Below are 13485 nucleotides of genomic sequence, written 5' to 3' on the forward strand. Positions count from 1 at the left end.
TGATCTCAGAGTCCTGGGATCAAGCCCTGCATCATGCTCTCTGCTCAGCAGGGAGCCTGCTCCCCCCCCCACACACACACTGCCTGCCTCTCTGTCTACTTGTGATCTCTGCCAAATAAATAAATAAAAATCTTAAAAAAAAAAAAAACAACTGAAGTCTTGAAAGAGACACAGAGAATGAGTAACAATGTCTGAACAATAAAATAGGAGAAAGCCCTGGGGAAAACTGAAGACTGAGGAACTTCTGTTTGGGTTGGAGACTCAGGAACATCAGGGATGCGGGGAGGGAACGTAGGCTTTGTAAATGCAGACGACAGGATAGACAGGGGGACCAATTTTCAATTTCTGCTTCTGCTTCCCTGCCCAGACCTGAGGCAGGATCCCAGAGCACACATGACAGTAGCCCTGGTGTAACAACCAGACACAGGAAAGATGGGATGAATGAGGCATTTCACTCCAGACTCTGTGCTAATAACCACATGATACAACTTAGTGGTAAGGAATGCTCCATCTACAATTATTGAAATATAAGACAAAGAGTCAGCCTGAAATACATTAGCAAATATCAAAGCAAATCATATAATAAGAGAAGGTATTTTTCATAAAGTATATAAACTCTACAGATACATAAGTACATAATTTGTAAATGCATAAAGTACCACACATGCATATATACGGCCATGTCCACATCTATGTGATATGTAAATACATGTGTATTTAAACACATATAATCTACAAGTTGTATATACTTATATACCATATCAAATATAGTACAAAAACTAACTACTGACATTGTGTTTCTTAGGATGAACGAGCACGACAAAGGAAAACTCACTGCAGCGGACCCCGCAATAGTGGATAACCCTAAAAACCCAGGCTCAGCCTCGTCAGTAGATTCAATGTTTTTATAAAATCTTCAGACTGTTCCAGAAGTCTGGCGGCTGGCGAAGGGGCCCCTTGGAAGGAGCGCTTCTCCTCCGACCCTGGCCCCCGGTCACGGGCACTGCGGGTCCACAGCAGGCATCTGTCCCGTGACTGCGTGTGTCCCACAAGGGTAGAGGAGGGCCTCCTGGGTGAGGGCCGAGGGGTGCCATGTCCCAGCGCACGGTGTCCCTGCCCGCAGCCCTGAGACACCCCGGGCCCGGTGAGCAGGTGCGGCACGAGCCCCGCAAACCATCCGGCTGGGGCTCAGGTCTGCGGTCAGCGGCGGCCCAGTGTTGCCACAGGGCAGGCGAGGCGCCCAGGGAGGACCGAGGGACCCTCCGCCCCGCTCCCCTGCTCCCGCCTTGCCCACGCGGGACCCATCGCCGCGGAGGTGCTGTCAGCCCTAGGGGACCCCTTCCTCTGGGGTCCGGATGTGACGAGCGCCGACTTCCGCCTCCGAGGCCTGAGAGAGGCGAGGCCCTGTGTGCGGGAAGCCGGATTCAGCTTGGCTGAGGGAAGGAGCCCAGGCCCGGCAGCCAGGCGTGCAGGTAGACCCTGCCCTGAGGGTGCCCCGAGTGGGGGTCGTGGGGGGACCCCCGGGATCCAGGGGGCCATGGCGGCAGCCCCGAGAGACCCCGGGCCGGGGCAGCGCCGTCCGGCTGAGCCCTTCCCGCCGGGGCCAGGGCAGGGGACACGGGTCCCCAGAGGGACGGGCCCAGGCCCTCCCTGGAGCGAGTGTGGGCACCTGAGGGAGATCGGTGGGGCCCAGCCTGCCCCGAGCGGGTGCAGCCCCTCAGGCCCCGCCGCGGACCGACCCTGGGGCCCCTGGGGAGGGTGGCCACAGGGGGCGTCGGCTGAAAGGTGCCTCGGGGGTCCGAGGGGGCTGAGGACCTTGGTCGGAGGGCGAGGATGCCGGGTCAGGAAGGCCGCGGCCCAGGGAGGCCCTGGGGGGTCAGGGGGGATGGGGTCGTGCCCGAGCGGGGGCAGGACCGAGGGACTTGGGAGCCCAGGACAGAGGGGTCGAAACTGAGGTCGGCCCCAGGACCAGTACGGACAGGCCCCGGGCGGGATGGGGACACATGGCCAGTGTGTGGGGACTGGCGCGTCCGGGTCTCGGAGACACTGGGGGCCTTGGCAGAAGGAGCGGGGCCTCCCTCAGTGGGGTAGAGGGGCGGGCGCAGGTCGTGCTTTGTTTCCTGGTGAGGATGTAAGAGGACTGAGGGACCCTGGACCCCAGCCCAGAGTCAGTCAGGGAAGGTCCGTGGTGGGGGATGGGAACACGTGGCGAGTCCGGACTTCCGCATCCGGGTCTCTCGGGGATAAAGCGCCTGGTGTAAGGAGCCAACCTCAGGGCGTCAGAGGGAGGGCTCAGGCGCGAATGGGATTCAAGGTATGAACCGTGAGGCAGGACAGAGGGGATCTCACAGCATTCAGGCCCTAGTGTCAGTCTGGAAAGGCACCTGAGCGGGATGGGGACTCGTAGCCGCTGGGGTGGGACTGGTGCATCCGGGTCTCAGAGACACTGGGGGGCTTGGCAGAAGGAGCGGGGCCTCCCTCAGTGGGGTAGAGGGGCGGGCGCAGGTCCTGCTGGGCTTCGTGCTGAGGATGCAGAGGGATGACCCAGGGAGCCTGGACCCCAGCCCAGACAGGCAGGGAAGGTCCGTGGTGGGGGATGGGAGCACGTGGCGAGTCCGGACTTCCGCATCCGGGTCTCTCGGGGATAAAGCGCCTGGTGTAAGGAGCCGAAGGAGAGTCGTCAAAGGGGAGAACTCAGGTCGTCAAAGGGGAGATCTCAGGGACGATTGCGAGCCACGGTATGAACCCTGAGGCAGGACAGGGGGACCTCAGAGCGTTTGGGCCCCAGGGTCAGTTTAGAAAGGCATCTGGCAGGATGGGGTCTCCTATGCCCTAGGGTGGAACTCGCGCCTCAGGCTTTCTCTAGTGACTGGGGACCTTGGCAGAAGGAAAAGGGCCTCCCTCGGGTGGGCAGAGGGGAGGGCACAGGTCCTGCTGGGCTTCACGGTGAGCATGCAGAGGGAGGACTGAGGGACGCTGGCGCCAACCCAGAGTCAGGCAGGGAAGGTCCGTGGTGGGGGATGGGAGCACGTGGCGAGTCCGGACTTCCGCATCCGGGTCTCTCGGGGATAAAGGCCCGGGTATAAGGAGCCCAACGCAGGGCGTCAGAGGGAGGGCTCAGGCGCGAATGTGATTCAAGGTATGAACCCCGAGGGAGGCCAGAGGGGACCTCTCCCACGTCGGCTCCCTAGGCCATTCCGTGAAGTACGCCCGGGGGGGATAGGCCAAGAGATCTGGTGGCCTGACTGGGGCTTCGGGGCCCCCCGGAAAGACTCGGAGCCTTGGTGGGAGGAGCGGTGCCTCCCTCAGGCGGGCAGAGGGGCGGGCCCAGGTCATACTGGGCTTCGTGGTGAGGGTGCAGAGGGAGGACTGAGGGACCCAGGACCCCAGCCCAGAGTCAGGCAGGGAAGGTCCATGGTGGGAGATGGGAGCACATGGCGAGTTCGCACTTCTGCATCGGGGTCTCTTGGGGATAAAGCGCCTGGTGTAAGGAGCCGATCTCAGGGCGTCAGAGGGGAGGGCTCAGGCGCGAATGTGATTCAAGGTATGAACACTGAGGCAGGACAGGGGGACCTCACAGCATTGGGTTCCCAGGGTCAGTTTAGAAAGGCATCTGGGCGGGATGGGGTCTCCTATACCCTAGGGTGGGACTCGCGCCTCAGGCTTTCTCTAGTGACTGGGGACCTCTGCCGAAGGAAGAGGGCCTCCCTCGCGTGGGCAAACATGTGGGGGCAGGTGCTGCTGGGCTTCACGGCGAGGATGCAGAGGGCGGACTGAGGGACCCTGGACCCGAGCCCAGAGACAGGGAATTTCCGGAAGGGGGATGGGAGCACGTGGCGAGTCCAGACGTCCGCATCCGGGTCTCACAGACCCTGGGGACCTTGGCAGAAGGCGCTGATGCTCAGAGGGGCAGGGGGCAGCCCAGGCCGTGCTGGGCTTCACGGCGAGGATGCAGAGGGAGGTCTGAGGGACCCTGGACCCCAAACCAGAGGCAGCCCCTAGACGTCTTAGTGTAGGACACGGACTCCTCATTTGTGTTGGTATGTGCGTGTTTGTGTACCTCACTTGCCCAGCTGGGTCTCCCGGATGCTGGATGCGCTGGGGTCCAGGAGGCGATCCACGGGCAGTAGAGCACACAAAGGCATAGGCACCAGGGAGCCCCGTTGGAAAGGGGAAGAAGGCCCGAGACACCTGGACGCCCCATCTCAGCCCCCGCGGTCAGCCCTGGGAATTCTTGGGCTTTGCCGCTGCACATCGTGGTCACAGGCTTGAGCCAGTGGGCTCAGGGGAGCGATAGCCTTGGTGTGGGAGCCCCGGCCCCGGGACAGCAGACAGGAGAGGCCCGGAACCCGCTAGGGCTCGAGGCGAGAAGACCCGAGGGAGTCCCCAGGGAGCCCGCTGGACCGCGGCTTGGTTCAGCCACGGGAGGCTCCTGGGGCGGGCGATCCCACGCCGTGGGTGGCCACTTCAGACTCAGGGCTTCTGAGGACCGGTGGTCACAAGGATGGAGCACCGCCTCAAGAACGCGTAAGGGGGGAGATGGACCGTGTGTGGCTGGGGGGAAAGGCGAGGACCGCAAGGAGGACTGCAGGATTGGGGACAGAGACCACATTTGGTCCCAGGAGGCCCCAGGGACAGATGATCACATCGGGCGAGCCCTGCATTCCCGCCAAGTCTCCCAGAGACGCGGGTCTGGGTGGAAGCATCGGGCTTCAAGACCTCCCGGGCAGACCGTGGGCCTGCTGTGGTGGAAGGTGAGGACCAGAGGGAGGACTGAGGCATCCTGGTCCCCAGCATGTTCAATTCGGAGAGGAGGCCCCAGTGTAGGAGGAGCCCATGCCTGTCCTGATGTCCACATCTGGGTGTGAGAGACTGTGGGATGTGGTGAGAAGGAACACGGCCTGGGGTGTGGAGGGCTTGTGTGTGTGTTTGTGTGTGTGTGTGTGTGTGTGTGTGTGAGAGAGAGAGAGAAAGAGAGAGAGAGAGGAGCATGGGATGGGGAGGAGGGTCTCAGGTCCTTCTGGGAGAGAGGATGAGGACCCTGGGGCAGGACTGGCCGTACCCGGTCCCCCCTTCTCAACAAAGAAGCCAGTGCCCCGGAGTCCAGCCTTGCCCGGTTGGCAGCCCAGGGAGGACTGGTCAGCAGTAGCCCAAGGTGGCAGGCATGCTCACTTGTCTCATGGGCTGGAAGGTGGAGAGACCTCGGGGAGTGAGGTCTCGGGCCGAGGGGCACATGGCCTCTATCTCAGGTTGGGGGCTGCGTGGAAGACCAGGCCCTGGCCAGAAGGAGGATTAGCCTCCCGGGAGCCCGAGGGCATCCCCATCCCAGGACAGAGGGTTCGGTCCCCACTGCCAGCCCTTTGGGATCTTGCTGGAAGCGGACGGTGGGGGACGGACCCTCGGACATGGACGTGGTGGCTCCTCACCGTCCTCTGGGAGCTCTCAGGGAGGCGCGGGCCATGCTGGGAGAGGTCGGAGTCGGGTCATCTGAGGAAGCCCACCTGGGAGACACACAGGAGGCCCTGGTACAGCAAGAATCAATGTGGGGACCCCCGAGACAGGAACGAGGACCCCCTTGGGACGCGGAGGGGATGGCCAAGAAATCTGGCCAGCTCTACCTGACTGCCCTGAGAACCCGGGCTGGGTCTGTCGGGCTGAGCCCCTCTTTGTCCCCAGATCCCTGGGCTCTGGGAGGGGAGGGTCTGTGCCCAGGTCAGTGGAGGAGGCAGGATCCCCAGGGCCCAGGCCTGCCCTCACACTTCTGTCAGCCATGGGGAGATGGGGGGACAGTGGGGAGACGGGGCATCGGTGGGCAGACTGAGTTCTCCTCGCTTTTCCTTTTGGCTTCTCCATGAGATGAGGCCTTGACACCAGGAAGGTGGCCTCCAGTCAACACCAGGAGTTTTCCCAGGCCTTCCTGGGGTCAAGGTATAGACAGAGGGGTCGCACCCATCCGATATAGACAGAAGCCCACGTTTAGCCGTTCCTGGAGATCCGTGACGAGCCCTGTAGACCTAATGCAGGCCAGTCCAGATGTGACCCCCTCGCTTTCCTTCCGTGGAGGCTCAGGGCCGCGTGGTCTTGCTGGGACTCTTTGGCCTCTGGGCCAAGGGGCGTGGGGCTTAGGTCCTGGCAGGGGGAAGAAGTCCCCTGAGAGGCCAAGGAGGGGACGGCCCAGCCTGGACGGGTGGCAGACTCAGGAGTCCAACCCAGCCCTCCTGTGTGCCCTGGGCCCCAGGGCTGTGCTCTAAGGGTGTCCCCTGAGGTGCCTCCTCCTTTTCTCCCCTAGGGGTATCGAGAAGCAGCTGTTGAGCCCTCGGTGTGAGGCAGGAGTCCCTGAGATCACGGTGCAGGTGAGTGCCAGTGGTAAAGGTGAGGTACTTGCTGTGAGCCTGGCGCCAGGGTCCCAACCCAGAGGGCACCCCTGGGCACCCCTGGGCGACGCAGCCCACTGTCAGCTCTGGGACATCCGGGCCTCTGCTGGCTGGGCTGCACCGTGAGGAGCCACCCACATGTGTCTTCAGGTTCAGCCCGACACCATCGCCATGCCCCTGGGTCAGAGGAGTGAGCTGTGGAAGCTGGAGGAAGACCCCGGTCCAGGACCGGGACAGGGCCTGGAGGAGGCTCAGCAGTGCGGGGCTGGAGGGGAGGAGACCCTACCTCCCTCCTCCGCCTCTGCCTCCTCCCAGTCCACCGTCCCTTCCCTCTCTTGCTCGGCCCTGTCTCTGGGCCCCCAGGAGGAGGGGTCTGCTGCGGGGACCCCGAGTCCTCCCCAGAGTCCTCAGATGGCCTGCCCCTTGCCCGCGGCCATGGCAGCCACTGCCTGGAGCCCGCCCGACCAGGGCTCCAGCAGCTCAGATGAGGAGGGGTCCAGCACCGGGGAGGAGTCCGACGAAGCCGAGCCCCGGGTCTCTGACGTACTCCAGGAGAAGACAGCTGACCTGGTGGGGTTCCTGCTCCTCAAGTATCTCACCAAGGAGCCGGCCAGCCAGGCGGAGATGCTGGCGATCGTCGGCGAGGATGAGCAGGCCGCCTTCCCCGGGATGCTGGGCCAGGCGTCCGAGTGCATGCGGCTGGTGTTCGGCGTGGAGGTGAAGGAAGTGGACCCCAGCGAGCACTCCTACGTCCTGGTCACCGTCCTGGGCCTCACCTGCGATGCGATGCTGAGCGGTGAGCAGGGCCCGCCCAAGACCGGCCTCCTGGTGGTGCTCCTGGCGGTGATCCTCCTGGAGGGCGACCGTGCCCCCGAGGAGGTGGTGTGGGAAGCGCTGGGGGTCATGGGGGTGTATGCCGGCGAGGAGCACATCATCTTCGGGGAGCCCCGGGAGCTCCTGACCAACGTCTGGGTGCAGGAAGGGTACCTGGAGTACCGGCAGGTGCCCGGCAGTGACCCTGCCCGCTACGAGTTCCTGTGGGGTCCCAGGGCCCACGCGGAAACCAGCAGGATGCAGGTGCTGGAGTATTTGCTGCGGGTCTATCCCGGGCTGCCGGTTTTCTCCCTGGCCCCCTCTGAAGAGGCTGTGAGCCGTGAGGAAGGGAGGGCCTGAGCCCCAGGGGCGGCTGTGGTGCGGTCCGGGCCCTGGCGGGGTGGGCAGATTGTCCTGGGGGTTCCGGGCACGAAGTGAGGCTGTTTCTTGGTTCTTCCCTGTTGTGGTGCGTGTGTGTGTGTGTGTGTGAAGAGAGAGCCCTGGGATTTCGAAGCAGTGCAGGGCCAGGGAGGTTTGGGGGAAAATGCAGGGCAAAGAGCCTCCTTTGGGGATGTGGAGGGCGGTTCCCTGCGATGCCTCCCAAGTTCAGAGCTCGGTGTCCCTGGTGAGCTCTCCAGTGGGTTCCTTGGCGTAGGAGGTTTCATTGGCTTCAGTGGCTGAGTGTGTGCGTGACATCCCCCAACACAGCGTTTGTCCTGACCCAGTTCAAGAGTTACGAGTTTTGTCATGTCCCGGGGCCGTCTGGGGGACTCCGTTGGTTACGCATCTGCCTTCAGCTCAGGTCAGGATCTCAGGATCTTGTGATAGAACCCCACATCGGGCTCCCCGCTCAGTCGGCCTGTTTCTCCCTCTCCCTCTCTGTGTGCTGTTTCTCGAATAAATAAACACATAAAATATCTTTCAGCAAAAAGGATTTTTGCCGTGTCCTAGAAACCAGCCTAGACACCTTGCCTCCTGTTTTGGGCTCTGGGCCAGAATCACAGGGCTTGGCCTCGGGGTGGGTTGGGAAGGCGAAAGAACGGAATAGGAAGGGGAAGGGGGTCAGGAACGGGGACGATAAGCGTGTGGGTTCTTGCCTCTGATGCCCCGCTGGCTGTCATGGTGTCCGTGGCAGAGGCACACACACGGGGCTCCTGCCCTGGCTTGGTTCTTCAAGAACGGAGGAGAAGCGTCTGCTCAGCACACAGGGAGCTCGGCTCACTGGCTCCTCGATTCCTCGACGTGGGCTGAGTTCTACCGTCTGGAAGGCCCTGCGGCTGAATGCGGAGGACGCTAGGAGCAGGACACGTCCAGCCATAGGGGACTGTGTGTAGCAGTCCCAGTCGTGGCACGAACGTGGGCAGGCGTGCCCTGAGAGCTGCGGATGAAGCGGAAGCCGTGAGGGGGTGTTGCTCCCGAGGCGAGGACGGCCCTGGAAATGCCCCTGACCCAGCCCGGGCGGCAGGGCTGTGACTAGAGGGGCCCCATGATCGCTTCTGTGCTGCCGGTCACGGGGAAGCTGGGTGGTGACAGTGGCCGTCTTTGGGCATCCGGTGCTTTTGGGGCGGGACAGATGTCTTAAATGGATAAACGCCGGGAGCAGTTTGCCTTGGGCCGTGGAGAAGGCCGAGTGTCTGTGGCCTGAAGGTACAGCGTGCCGGGCCCCGTCACAGGGTATTTGAACACAGTGAAGGTTCAGGGGCTTTATTCCCACCTTCTCCACGACCGTTCTGTGGACGACAGCGGGGAATGCGCACGTCCCGGACAGCCCTGCTCCCCCCGGACCGGCGGAGCCTTCGCTGGCTCCTCGGCCAGGAGAAATGATCGGGACTCCCCGGAGTGGTCCTCGGCCAGTCCTGAAGAGTGGCTGGTGTTCGTGGGAAGGAATGCTTGAAGCTCAGAGGTCTGCATGGGAGAGAAGCTGAAAAGAGGCATCGAGGTGGTCTCTTCCTGGTCCTGGGGACCTTTGGGTTCCTTGCACGCAGCGGGTCTGGACCCCCTGCGCCACCCTCACCCATTTGGGCACGATCTGTCCTCCCGGAGGTGCACAGGCAGGGAGCTCGGTGTGCTTCGCTTCTCTGACGTTCCACTCGAACCCCGCGTCTGTGATCTGTCAGGGCAACGAAAGATTTGTAGAAGGGGAGAGTGGGGGGGGGGTCACAATAGCACCGGACAGCTGTCCCAAGCAGCGCAGACCCTCAGACGCCAGCGTGCCCGTGTTCCGGCCTCTTCTAAAGCGGGATAGGATCAGAGAATCACGGGTTAGAGAGGTTTCGGACTGTGCATCCGAGGACAGCGAACATTGTCAGCCCACTGAGAACTTGGAGGTTATGACCCTGGGAAGTGCCGAAAGGGGCTCCGGAGTGAGGAAGGCGATCAGCCCCGCTGAGATGTCGTGAACAACCATAGCCACGTCCGTGCGTGTGCCAACTCGGGAACATTAGGTGCGATCCCGCACTTGAAGCCCCTGTCCCTTGGTCTTTGGGCACATCCAAAGGCGGAGACTTTCAAGGCAAATTGGACTTTCTCAGGAACCCCTCCCAGAAATGAGGGGGTTTTGCCTCAGCGAAGTAGCAAAGCGGCTTTGGGCTGAAAACGTAGTCCGCAAGAGTGAATCAGAGCGATGTCCGGTGCCGGGGCCCCCCCTTGTGCTCCTCCTGTCCCCAGGCTAAGAGGGGAATGGCGTGGCCTGTCCTCTCGCACTTAGGAAGGCTCCCGTGGCAGAATCCTGTTTGTCACAGGCATTCCTATCGAAGGCGCCCCAGGGACCCAGGATCCGTTCTTTGCCATGGCAGCACAGAACAGAGAGCGCACCGCGTCCTCAGCCAGACTCTGGTGTCAGACCCACGGACGCTTCTGCGTGTGTGTCATGCCCGACGTGTGGGCCTTACTGCTCCGCGCAGCGCGGGCGGCCTTCCCCACAGGAGCCCCCGCTCGGGAAACGGGCTGTAGGGACGCTTCCTGCCCCCTGCACCGCCAGGTCCCTGAGCTACCCCGTCAGTGCCCGCGGGGCAGTCGTGAGTCTCTTTTGGGAGCCGGGCAGCCAGCTGCATGTGGGCCTTGTGGGAACTGGGGTGGGGGTCCTCCTCCTGGGGCCCGGCCCGCAGCCCCCATGCCTCGTGCACTGCCCAGCCTGTCCTGACCCTGGCCTCGGTCTGCAGTGTCTGCGGTCTCGTCCTCCTGTCTCCCCGCTGCCAAGCCCTCACCCCCCAGTCTTCTCACACTCATCCTTCCTGGGAGGCCCCAGCCGTGGATCCCGCTCAGCGTGCCCGCGCCTCCGCTAGAGCTGACTCGACACCCTGGTGGCGCGTGTGCCCGGGGCCCGCGAGTGACAGTCGTCGCCCGGTGACTGCGTGAGACCGTGTACAACGCTGTGTTATTTTCGGAGATGTCCTGTGTAACCCCAACTGCTTCATGAAGCAGGTGGCCGTGCGCAGGTGACGCTGAGGCTTTGCTTCCTGAGGCTGAGCCAGAGTGGGCGTGTGTCCCTGTCAGCCATCCTCAGAGCCTGCTGGGACCCTGGTGTCTGTAGTTGGGCCGTTGGGGCAGAGGAGAGACTTGCAGGTGACGGCGTGGCCACCGGCACGCTCCCCCACTCACCCCAGACACCCCCATTCTCAAATGAGGATTTAGAAAGCAGCCCTGGAGGAGGGGGTTTGGGTTCCCAGGCGGCAGGCTGTACAGAGGTTTGGCCGCCCCAGGAGAGGTGGGAGGAGGAGCACCCCCTCGTCATCCTGTTGGACTGCCCTGGGCCAAGCAGGGGACGGCCAGGGGAGCCCAGAGGAGGCTGAGGTGAGCTGGAGCCTTTTAACCTCTTGATCTGGGAGCTCTTGGCCCACTTCCCAGGACTTGAGCCCGGGGGGCACTCCAGAATGGAAGCAGGGGTTCCTATGCCAACAGGACCTTCCCGTGTTCCTTGTTGTGGGGAACTGATGGATCCAGCTCTAAGGGGTATAGCAGTGTAGCAGCGAGGACATGCCGCAGGCCTTTGACCCATTTCCTTGGAGTCATTCCTTAGAATGCAGCTCTTTAGCCATAACCTCCTATGCGGGCACATGCCACCCAGGTCCTGAGCTGTCCTAACCAGGGCAAGGCAAATCAGACAGGAGCTCCCCAGCCCGAGGACTCTCAATCATTGTGTTTCTGTTCTGAGGAGCTGATGTTTTCCTCTGGGTGTAGCTAAACTTCCTTTGCATGCTGGTTTTCTTGCAAGGAGCTGAGTTCCTCCTGTCTCTTGCCAGACCCTCCCTCTGGCAGACACCACTGCAGATGTCTTAAAGCCCTTCTTGGGCAAATAGTGTTTGCAGACCTACATATGGCATCATATGCTCTAATCCAGTGAAGACATGTGTGAGGCCATGTTCAGGCAGTGGTGCAGGGCTTGAGAAAAGGAGTGGATTCTGGAGATGTTTATGAGATGGAAGAATCCAGACTTGTGTATGATAATATGCTTGGGAGTTAAAGGAGAGGAAAGAAAGATTATTCAGGGCTTTTTTTCCACACCGGTTTTGTGTGCTTGTGTTTACTTTTCTTTTTTCTTTCTTCTTTTTCCTACCCATTATGTTTTATTCAGTTTCTTTTTGTCCTTTTTATTTAACATTTTCAATAAACTATTTATTTTAAACTATTTTATTTTAGATTTGTAAACAATTTGTAAAGGTATTACAGAGTTTGTACATGCCCCTCCCCTTTTCCCACTATGAACAGCTCCCATTTATATGGTATGTTTATTATAATTAATGAGCTAATATTGATGCATTATTTATTATTAACTGAAGTCATACTTTACTCAGAGGTCTGCCATGTTTATCTAGTGTCTGTTTTCTGTTCAAGGATCCCAGACAATGTACTAGGTTATATTATTGTAATATTTCCTTGGCTGTGGTGGTTTCTTTGTTTTTGATGAGCTTGACTGTTTTGGGGAGGAATGATTAGATATTTCATACATTGTCCCTCAGTCGGGATTTTTTATGATGTTTTGCTCATGATTAGTCTAGAGTTGTGTGTTAGGAAAAAAGACCATGGCAGTAAAGTCAGGACATCATATCAAAAGCACATACTATTAGCATGATTTATCACTAAGGATGTTTATCTCGATCACCTGGCTGAGTTAATGCCCATTAGGTGTCTCCACTGTAACGTTACTGTTTCTGGCCTTCTGTTCATATTGTTGTCCTCAGACGAAAGTCGTCATGTGTGGCCCATACTTCAGGGCTAGAGAATTAGGCTCTATGTTGAAGTGGAAGTATCTGCATAAACTGGAATTTTTCTCCATTGGAGATTTTGCCTATTCTCCCATGTTTATGTGTTTAATCAGTCAAATATATTTTTCAATATAGACACATGGCTATTTGCAGTACACTCTGGGTTAAAATCCAACACAGCTTCATATATTTCTGTTGTTTAAATTGTTCCACATTTGGCCGCTGGGAGCTCTTACTGTTACCTCCCTCTGTATATTACCTTTGCCATATCCCTGGAAATGTTTGTGTTTGTTTTTATTTGTTTTTTAAGCACGTCTTTATTTTCAGGCATTCCAAGATGCTTCAGGCTCATCTTGTGTATTTCCTGCCCCGGTTCTAGAATCAGCAATTTCTCCGTGGACCCCTTGTTCATTTTACTGTAAAACAGTATGAGAAATCTAGATCTGTGTACTAAGTATGCTCATTGAAACTGAGGTGTCATTGCTTCTAGGGTTCCTTGATTGACAGAGGAAGGAATTACATGTGTGTTCACTACCCTGTGTGTATTCATAATTCTATAAATATTTTTATATGTAATCATCTATATATGTATTAAGTTAAATAAGGGTTTTTACTGGTATCTATGGCTCTAATCCTCCACCAAATAGATCATTATAGCCTCCTCCTCTACAGTGAAAAACCTGGAGCTTTACAAGTTAGTTATGTGTCAGTGTCCCGTTGTCTCTGCTGGGTAGCCCCCAAGCCCTGGTTATTTCTGGTGGGGCAGCTAAAATAGAATTTGTGGGCCTGCAAAGCAGCAGTTCAGCTCCAGAACCCCGTAGAACTTTACCAAAGTTATGCTTTCCCTCTAGGCTCTGGACTCTGAGAAGCCTACCTGGCCTCTTTCTGTGAAGCTCCTGAAAGGTCAGGAGTATCTGTTATCTGAGTGTCCAAACTGACAAACAGTCCAACTCTTGATGCTTTGGGGGATTGAGACCACCTATAACTAGGTTTGGTCATTCTAATCTTTCTGGAAAGCACTTCTTTCTTACTAGAGCATGAGATACAGAGTAAGCAAGACCCCAAGATGAGTTTTTATTTCCTCACCTTTCATT

General features: G+C 58.7%; 1 pseudogene across 1 annotated transcript; it reads left to right on the forward strand.

Moving 5' to 3' along the window:
• Positions 1 to 3476: 3476 nt before the first annotated feature.
• On the forward strand, positions 3477 to 8118 carry LOC309856047 (melanoma-associated antigen 8 pseudogene; annotated as a pseudogene). Its single transcript, XR_014316620.1, has 3 exons — positions 3477 to 3544; positions 6290 to 6353; positions 6525 to 8118. The product of XR_014316620.1 is annotated as a melanoma-associated antigen 8 pseudogene (transcript).
• The last annotated feature ends 5367 nt before the right edge of the window (positions 8119 to 13485 follow it).

This window comes from Mustela nivalis (assembly GCF_964662115.1).
Source record: "Mustela nivalis genome assembly, chromosome: X".
Classification (NCBI taxonomy): Eukaryota; Metazoa; Chordata; class Mammalia; order Carnivora; family Mustelidae; genus Mustela; species Mustela nivalis.